This window comes from Sparus aurata, chromosome 9 (assembly GCF_900880675.1).
Source record: "Sparus aurata chromosome 9, fSpaAur1.1, whole genome shotgun sequence".
NCBI classification, from domain to species: domain Eukaryota; kingdom Metazoa; phylum Chordata; class Actinopteri; order Spariformes; family Sparidae; genus Sparus; species Sparus aurata.
In genome coordinates this window covers 23,499,162-23,509,598 of record NC_044195.1, presented here as the reverse complement: position 1 = coordinate 23,509,598, position 10,437 = coordinate 23,499,162, and the positions used below count along the sequence as shown (strand labels likewise).

General features: G+C 41.3%; 1 long non-coding RNA gene across 2 annotated transcripts; it reads right to left on the bottom strand.

Annotated features, from left to right (window-relative positions):
* Positions 1–6,403: 6,403 nt before the first annotated feature.
* Positions 6,404–9,996, bottom strand: LOC115587570 (uncharacterized). 2 transcript variants are annotated; one of them, XR_003985082.1, is made up of 3 exons: positions 9,882–9,996; positions 9,660–9,762; positions 6,404–6,900 (listed from the first exon to the last, which is right to left on the bottom strand). It is a non-coding gene; the product is annotated as an uncharacterized LOC115587570 (long non-coding RNA). The 2 variants fall into 2 exon arrangements; XR_003985081.1 differs by lacking the exon at positions 6,404–6,900 and adding an exon at positions 7,605–8,490.
* Between the last annotated feature and the right edge of the window lie 441 nt (positions 9,997–10,437).

Genomic DNA, 10,437 nt, shown 5'->3' with positions numbered 1-10,437 from the left:
CAGATGCCCGAGCCACCTCAGCTGGCTCCTCTCGATGTGGAGGAGCAGCGGCTCTACTCTGAGCTCCTCCCGGGTGACAGAGCTCTTCACCCTATCTCTAAGGGAGCGCCCTGCCACCCTGCGGAGGAAACTCATTTCGGCCGCTTGTATCCGGGATCTTATTCTTTCGGTCATGACCCAAAGTTCATGGCCATAGGTTATCATTATTATTATTATTATTGTTTATCAAACATGTAGTAAGAAGCTGATGACGTATAAGTCATGCAACCACATTGTAGTCTGTTTATAGCCCAACATTAGATTTTTACTTCTAGCGATTCAATTTATGCTTTGAAAATAACTAAAGTGGTGTTCAACTGTGAGGATTATTTTGCTGAACAAAACGTGTGTTCACAGAGCTCATTTTCTGCACTAATCCAAAATCCATTTAAAAAATCCCATAGGCTTGTCGAGGGAACCACAGCGATGCTAACTTCAATAGTAGATGCAAAAATATGTCCCTATATACACCTACACCACTCTATATGAGAAATCATCTTTATCTGTATTTTAGCCTGAATTGATATTGCCAGTTGAGTTTACACTTTTACTCATTTGCATTATTATTTTCCTGAAGGGAATAGTTTCATTATTTTTCCACAGTCGCTCAAACATATTATCATCATTATTTGGTAGATAAGCATGACATTTACACAGTGTAAATAGCGTGTGCACCTTGCTGTGTATTCGTCTGTGATTAGTCATGTTAGGTCTGTACCAGCCTGAATAATTCTTCTCCTCGCAGCTATTATCAGCCCAGTTCCAGCAGCCATACTGCAGAAGAGTTCAGCTCATTTCATCATTTGTTCTGGTTTGCCAGGATTAGTCCACCGTGTATAACTGATCATTTTCAGCATTTCGCACTGTTGAACAGAGTCATTTCCACTTGATAATGATGTCCTCACAAGCTGATACATTTCCCCTTTGGTCGTTACCTGTAAAGGGTACCCAGGTGATTAAAAAAAAACGCTGTTTTGGAGACTGTAAATAGATAATCTCAGCTCTACAATCCAACAGGGGGGGGAAAGAGCCAGATATGAATCTCTCTGATGCCGCGCAGTGTGTAAACTACATCACATGCGTAGGTCAAATACTGAGCCGTAATGGTTATGGTTAAATGGATTCAGTTGCCATAGGTGATTACTCACAGGAGCATCTGGCCTTTTTGAAAGAGCACAGTTTGTCTCAGCCAACCACAGCCGGGCAGATTAACATATTTCCCATGATTGTTTTCATTAGAGTGTAAATGCCAGGGTCGCCCCAGTCCCCGTCCCTTAGGGGATCAGAACAGGCGAAGCACACGGCCTGTTCGACGGGAGAAGGTAAGTCCCATCCATAAGACATAGGTGTGGCCTAATCCCATATGCAAAAATACGTGCACCTGCTCTCGTACATGTTATCTCGCTACAGTGTGCCACTAATCTGTGCAGCACTTTCAAGTTAGTGCATCCACAAGGGGAAATGATTCCCATTCGTTTAATTCCACGGATTATTAGCCGCCTCCACTCATGTTGATTCGGCGCGTCAGTTCGAGCAGCGGGGATTGGGGTTAGGCTCGGCTCTGCTGCAGCATTCTTTCAACTCTGTCTGCTTTTCACACGCTTTTCCACAGAGGCAGGGAACGGCTCAGGTATTTGCAAAATACCGGGCCAGTTTAAAAACCCAGTAACAACCGTGCATTTACCGGATGTGGGGCGTAAAAGAGCGATAGCAGCAAGCTGTATGACAATGACGCAGCAGGGGGACTGACATTTTTTGGCAGAATCCAAACAACCTTGTGAGCTTTTTGCAACTGCTCATCTGAGATTGAAAAACCCTTTCTTGCGTGGAATCCCACAAGCGCCTGTCAACATGCTATGATACCGAAAATGTATTCATAGAGTCGTCTCCAAGCTTAAATGCAACTCTGAATTTATTTCCTACGACAGCATGTTGGGCTCCTTTGATATGACGACTATATTTTACATTTCTTCTCCGATTTTACCCCAAACAGTAACATCATATTTTAGGTGACAGAAGGTGACAAGGTTTCTCAGATGAAAACCAGGAACAGTTCCAGTTTTGCAGTCAATATATCTTTTAAAATATCCAATATAATCCACAGAATTACAAAAGGGGGTCAATTCCGGTCCAATGTCTATTGTACACAGTAATAAAGTAATGCTATTAGGTCTGTTCTGGCTTCAGTTCATTCGTCTAAGTTCGCATTCACAAAACTATATTTTATTTATAATAACCTGTAGCTAATCGCATAAGGTCATTTTAGGATGGATGTGAAAGAACTCCTTATGGAATACTGCTTTTATTGCTGGCATGCAAAACATTGTTGGTGTTACTCTGCAGATATTACATACATTTGGCAAAGATAGAGACACTGTTACTGTACTGATCTGGTTTTTGGATTGGTTTCGGGCTGGTTTTGTCTCCCAGGCCTGGCAACCCTGCCACGAGTGAATGATTCATGTAGAAGGTATAGAAATAAAGGAACAACACTGTTATTGTATTGTAGGATGGAGCTAGTTAAACCACGTTACAGCACAATAAGATTAGACCGTGGTTTTATTCTTATCCCTGTTCGAGTGAAAACAGTGCAGCCTACTTGGACAGACAACAGACGTTAGATTTATGCTATATTTGTTGTCTTTGAAAATGGTCTCCCCCTTCACAGGAAATAATAACAGGATTAAGGATTACGACCAACTAATTGGTTACACGCTATCTTGGGTAAAATGTTTAGTTGGGAGGTGTAACTCTCCCAAAATCCAACGGAAAGGAGTGCAAAGTCTCTAAAGTTAGTCAAAACTCTGGCAAGTCGAAGCACTCGTCTAACTTTCTTTAATTTATACCTATACTGGTCACCCAAAATAATACAGTTGGCTAATCATATGCTTTATGGTTGTATTATCAATCAGCCTACTACTGTAATTATTAATCTAGTTAGCCAGGCATGCTAACGCTTGCAGTTTTCAAACTTTATCTTTTGAAAAGCTGAAAGAAAAGACAGCACGATGCAAAGTCCTCGTATAGTGAGCAGTGTTGGGCAAACTACTTCTACAATGTCATGTATTAGATATTACTAGTTATTTATCATTTCAGAGAAATGCATTTCTTTACAATATTACTTACTTACCTATATCACTTTTACCAAAATAACTGCTGGGCATTATCAGTGGAAGAGGTTATTATTGTTAAGCTATAGCCTCGTAAAACTGTAAAACCATCCGTCAGTCATTTTCCTCATGTTTGACATTCAGCTGCGTTGAGACAAAGCAACTCAAAAAGAAAAAAAGCGACAGTGTGCTCTGTCTGACCACCAGAGCCGATTGACCTTCAAAACTTGGAGCACTTGCAGTAGTCCAGGGGTGAAATTTAAACAGAAAGATGTGAGGACACTTTCACGTTGTAGGCAGCGACATAGAGAATACAAAAAATACCCAACAACACCGTGATGGAAGAAGAGAAAATACGTCTCCTTTCGAAAGAAGTTGGAAGGCAGCAAGTGATGGACTTCACAGGGAAATATTGACAGCTTTGATTACTTTTATTAGAAAAGCCATTTTGATTCTTTGGATCAGTGGATGCTTTCAGACTGAAGGAATATAAATGATTTCAGAATGGACACAAATTAGGGCTTTTTGACGGATTTAAAAGGAGGCGACACATTTGTCTGTCTCTTTTGCTTACTCGCATCATTCCTCAGTTCGTCTGGTTTCTGTTAAATGAATTCAATGGTTGAATTGTGGAGAATCTAACCAATCTGACGTCCATGTTGACAAACGTTAAAGCATATTGTTATGCGCCTCTACGAACAAGCTTTAACCGGCTGGCAGCGACCAGGTGGATCTTTGGGGCAGTCACTCGTTACTGGACTTAGTAACTATAGTAATATTGCCACACATCTTATTAGCAACACTGATAGTAAATAACTCTTTTAATAGAGCTCCCTGCATCTTTCTGAACCATAATCTGTGCTCAGTAGAAGGTTTGCAAATGGCCAGCTTGGGGTTACAAGGACACGCTAACTGCAAAATGCAAATAATGACGCTGTCGTTTAAACCAATTTGAAGCAGTGACCATCATGATGGACCGCTAATTAAAACAAATGGCAGCAGCACGCATTGGTGCACCCATAAAGGCAAGGTTTTACGTGGGCGGCATGCATGCAAACAGCAGCGCAGTGTGTCCTCATCGGGATGCAGACAAAGGTCGCAGGGAAATTCTGTATCCTCCCCCCCTGTTTCTGTGCTTGCACGTTCGCGCTCTTATCATCCATCCATCCGTCCTCCTGCAGTTATCCGGAGAAAGCAGTTGCATATAGCTGCATCATCCCCTCCCCTCTCCCCCCCACAACCACCATCTCTAACACTAAAATGACCTTCACAAGCTCAACATGCCGGAAGATGGGAAAAGACAGAGGCGGAGTGGTATGTGGACAGAAGAAAAAAGACGAAAGAGAAGAAAAGGGAGGGTGGAGATGTGGCAAATGCCAAAGAAGATGGAGGTGTGTTGAGATTGGAGATGTGCGGGAGGATGGTGAGAGAGAAGAGGGAGAAAAATTACATGAGTGCGAGAGTGAGAACACAAAAACAGGAGATGTGAGATGTGGGGGGAGAGACGGAGTCACAGCGGGCATGAATAATGGGAAGAAGATGAGTGAGATAGTGTGTGGAATGATGGCACACACTAAAATAAATCCGCACATGTGCCGGAGGCGCTCGGCAGCCCTGTTGATCCCGTTTCAATCAGCATCACCCTTATTTTCTTTCGCTCTCGTACAGCATTTTTTAAGGTAAAACACCTGCCCGCGCGCTGGTGGATATCAACCAGTGATTCAGAAGATGCATTATTTTCTCCAAACAAAGATAATTGAGTCTTTCCTGGAGGAGCGCCGTCTCATGTGGCTAGAATGACAGGTGGAAGATTAACTGTGTCCATTTGTGTTTGACCTTCTCTTTAACCTTGTTTAGCCCTGTTCCACTGCGCTGGAGATGAACACACACATGATCATGAGAGAGAGAGAGAGAGGGGGGAGGCAAAGTGAGGTTCTCACAGCGCTGCAGGCTTTTTAGCGCCTAAACTCCGACTGGGAGAGGGGAGAGAGCTTTCTCTCGTTCCCTCTCTGACTCATCGCAAAGTCATGAAATACTAAAGCTGGTAAAGAGAGATTATTTAAAAACTATCTTATACATTCAGCGGGAAGCCGTGAATGTCAGCTACAGCAAAAGACCGAGCGATACGGAGAATCTCTGCCTCTGTCTTACTGTCTCTATCTCAGTCTTTCGCCCTCTATCTCGCTCTTCCACTCTGTATAATCTTCACCTCATTAGCATTTCAAAAAATCATATCTTTATGAGTCATGCGTCGCAGGCGCTCTGGTGAGTTTGTCATTACTTGGTTATGAAACCGGGGCAACTCAGCCTCCCAATGCAAGACTCGGTTCAGGGTTGTCTGAAGACATTTCGCGTCTCGCAATTTCGCAAAAACACACTCTGTCACAGCCGTGCGACAGGATGAATATAGCAGAGCGTACAAAAGGACATCAAAGACGACAGAAAGTGTACTGATCTCTGCTGAGAAATTGGGTCATTGCAGGAGGAGACGTTAACGTTAGGATTCAGCACAAAATAAGAAAAAATTACAGATAGCAGAACAGATGGAGGGATAAAAGTGACAATGTCGACATGTCAGGAGCCAACAGGTCAAAGCAGCAGTGGCTGATGCAAAAAGAAACAAATGCTAAACAAAATTAATATGAAAAAACACTAATTAAACTTTATTTGACCTTTCTCACCATGCGACTGCACTGATAATGCATCCCGCCAGTATCTCTGACTGGTACTGTTCTGCAAAGCAACAACCATCTGTAGAAGTTGTCTTTAAAACAAATACGTGTTTAATTGTTTTCAGCTTTGTTGGCCAAGTGTCAGAGCGTTTGTGACATTCTAAATGTTTCAAGGACCCAAAACATGATCCACTTAAAGGGATAGTCCAGGTCTTTCGATGTGGGGTTGTACATATGAGGTACTTAAACCTAGTCAGTGTATCACCTGTCAGTAGATGACCGTCAGCTCACCCCCGGTGTGGAGAAGCAGCGCGTAGCACCGACGGGGAAGCAGGGCGTTGTACCGCTAAACGAGAGTGACAGCAGGATGTATTTAAGCCACGTAAAAGAAGGCACACACATTATACATGTATTATCTCATGCTTATGTCTTTGTATTGGTATACATAGGACTTTTTTAAAATTCTGTTTAGCAACGCTTTATTCTTTGGTTTGATTAACAAATTAGTTTGGATCATAACCAAATTTAAAAAACACCAGAGTCACAAAATGACACAAACTAACCGATCAAGGCAGCGGTAGAACTGCGCAGTAGAATTACTGTTTTTGTTCAAGGCGTCTGGTGGATTTGAAGAAAGCACATATGGATATATTGGCTTCAGTTCCCTGTTATAGAGGGATGTCTGATAGTATGGTAAAACTGTTCTATTCTAAATATAGCGCACACTTAAACGGATAATGATTTTTCGAGGTGGGCCCTTTGCTGTTGGTAATCCACTGACTGCAGATAAGTACATCATACAACCCGTCTTCAAAAAATCCAAACTAACCCTTTAATGATCGGATTAAGTGCCAACATTGAAGAGATTAAATTCCCAGTGGAGGATGTAGCCACACAAAAAACACACACAGTTCAACACAAACCCGCAATTAATCTCGATCACAGAAAAAAATAAAAAAGTTTAACGCAGTGAACATGTCTTACGTGCAACTGCGCTCCACAATGACACACAAGAAGGTGACTTTTTTTTCTTCTTACATCCGTCTTCATTCCAGAGTGTGGCTCATCATCGCAGCAGCCTCGAGAAAACAAAGAGAAAGGATCTGCCGTCGCTGTTAACCGTGAGACGCAGAGAGAAAAAACAATGAGACAGATAGCGGACTGCATCAGCAGAGCGAAAGAGGGCGCCTCGCCTATTTCTTTTTTTTTTTTTTGTTGCCATAATGCAGTGAGGAGTTGCCTTTGCGAGAAGGACATTCACTTGTTGAAGATGATGTTTGTCAAAACTCAGGAATGATAATAATTTACATCAGTAATGTGAGACACATCGTGAAACATGAAAATCAGTATTTTTCGTGCTGCTGCTTTGTATTTCTGTCAATTTTGTCGTTGTTTGCTTGTATGTTCCTCCTCATCAGTCACAGTTAGAGGATGTGATGTGACAGTGATGCATTTTCAATGCAATTATAGGTGGGGTCCGATTTCGAAGGAAAACAGAATGTGACATTAGATTGACATTTTGTTGTGCAAAGGTTTCTCTCAGTGTTGCGGTGATTACCAGAGCTCCTTTACGGCTGCTCTTCTCTGAGCCCAGGTGTCAGCTCATGAAAATCACGGCGACGATTAAGTGTTCGATAATTACCACCTGCTTTTGATACCATGCCTGTTGCAAGATGAGGGGATTGAAATGTCAGTAGCGAAGAAATCAATGCAACAAAATATTCCATCCGAAAACAGAGTTACAGTTCACACAAAACGGGAGCCACACTCAGAGGCAGGCATGTACAAAAGAGCACAAAGCGAGCTTTAATGTTGGCAACTAAAGTTTAAAAATCCAAAAAGCAAGCGACAACAGGCAGGCAGAGGAAAGTCAAATGAAAACTCGAAAGAGAAATGGAAAAAACTGAGGACAAACGAGAAGCCACGGGACACAAATCAGGAAAACACGAGGACCGGAGAACGAGCACGGGAGACACAGGACGAAACAGAAACAGACGGACAGAGGAGGCGTAAAGGAAAAACTCCAATTGAAATACACAACGGCTGATTGACACACGCGCACACACATGAAGAGCGGGAAAACAGACAATGACAGAAGGAAACTGAAATCTGACAGATGAGGATATAACCTACACAATAAAACAAGAAACCAAAGGCCAAGCAATGACAAAGAGTTGAACAAAAATGAATACAAGGCCACTGTGGGAAATATTCATTTCATCTGAAAGTATGCGAGTGAATATTGGACTCTGTTTTAAAGCATGTAAATGTGCTGTCTAACATGATAGGTATGGCAAAAGTTAAAATAAAAGGTCTAATGCGGGATAAAAGCCAGAGGCAGCCTTCTCCCTCATGTGCACAGAATGTCCCAGGATGTCGGCGCTCCAGTCCAACTCTTTCTTCCTGTGCTCATCAGCTTGTACAGAACATCAACATCACAGCGGCCAAATGAACGATGATACATGTGAAGTTTGATTAGGGAGTGCAAACTGGAGCAGAACATCTCAGAAGCTGTAGCTGAGATCGTGGTGTGAAAAAAATGCAAATCGCCATATTTCCATCTGCGCCTGACAGAATAGTCCATGAGGATTACTCAAACGTTACGAGATGGTTAAGAAGAGAAATGCCGACTTTAGGGGTGCAGATTACAGGCCAGACATGATCATAACCTGAAAACAAAAACAGAAAAAAAACAGATGGGGCGCGAGTACACTGTGCTTTTGTTTAACAAGTTCTGTTTTTTGTTTAGCACTTCATTTCACACAAGTGAGATTCGAGGTCCTGGAGGAGAGCTCTAACCTGAACATTTACAAGACGATTATCCTCATTCCCAAACAACATTATAGGTCGTTTGTATGCATCGTAATTACATGAAGCAATTTAAGTACGTCGCGTAAAATTAAATGAGTCAACATTGACGTTTAGCTTCAAATAGGACACAGGCAGCAGCAGCCTTGATGAGGTGTGGCTCTGTGTTTGAATCATCCATCAAACCTGACCTCCACCCTACAGTGTGACAGCAGCACGAGGTAGTCGGATCACAGATGTTAGAAAGCGATTAAGGTTCCTTATATGAACGGCAGTTATTCCGGTTTTACATATTAAAGGTGCACTATGTAGTTCGGGGGAAGTCATTTTAATCAGAAGAGAAAGATCTTCATTGACTGATTTTTTTTTATGCATAAACAAGCTAAATCAACAAACTTTTTATTTACATGACTGAATAAACTGAATAAACAAACTGACCTTAAAGGACAACACAGGTTCATGCTGTTTAACTTTGTTGATATGTGCAGACCCTGCCACTGTTCTAGCTTCAAAAAGTGTTCTGGGGACCTTATTTTCTTCTGAGAACAGCTTGTTTATTCAGTTATGGGGAAAAAGATATATCTTTGCGTTTGTATACCTCATTAATATTGTAAATATTAAAATTCTGAATTTGAATGTCTTTAAATGAATTCACTTTAATTTCTCTAAACTACATAGTGGCCCTTTAAACGTCGTTTAGGACAATAGAATGAATATATAATGGAGCGATAAAGAATAACTGTAATATACTGACTGGCATAATCAATCCAGAGCTGTATTTAATCAATACGGACCAGTTACATTAATGAAATCAATATATGTATTCCTGTTTATTTTTAATTGTATTTGAGATTATTTCATTAATCACATAGCAACAAAATGCCAATGAGCCTGGTGTTACAGGTCACTTAAAATTACATTATAAGAGAGTATGGTGCAGACAAAAACAGAACTAAGGTAAAATAAATATTGTAGAAGCATGACACCAAAGGGTTAAACGATCATATTATCAATAATTCATGCAGGTTACCTGTCTAAATCTTCCTGATGAATCCTGATGAGGAACAGCGCTGCAGCTCAGAGCCGACTGCACCGCGGCTGATTGAAGCATCTGCAGTTTCTTTGACATCAACCTTGAAAACATAATCAGAATGTGAGAAATATTCTTGATAAAATATGTTTAAATGACAGTTTTCAACATCACTTTCTGTGTCTGTACACAGAGGAGTGTGAATCAGTTCCAAGCACTAACCTCTCGTTATAAGCGCGATTGTATCACACTTTTCATTTTCATCACTGCACAAGTGGTGTGTTTATGTCAGGTTAATAATACTGCAGCTAATCCCGTAGTCCTCGGTGGAAATGTGCATCTTTGCACAACATAAACGGTCTGGTTATGTCCTCCTCCACAACACTTCAATGATGTTTTCTTGGTACAAAATTACAAGGTAATGTAATGGAGCGGCAAATCACCCTCCTCCTCATGTACACTTATAGCTGCAGTCACCACGTTTGCCTTGAGGCTTCTTCACAAATGATGAAAAGGAAGCAGATGCCTTTGAACTTGCATTTCAAACCTGCACAATCTTGCACGAAAAGTGCAAATTCCAAACCCCAAATTGGCTCTGAAATGTTTCCAGAGATAATGTTCTTTTATACATGTAGCCCTGTAATTTACCTTGGCGTTTTTTTTAATAATGTTTTGAAGCTTTGAGTTCAATTTAAAATACATATAACCATGTGAACAAAGCTTCAATGCAAGATGGATTTGCAGTATAGTCTTACCCTGAAATCAGCAGGGTTGAAAT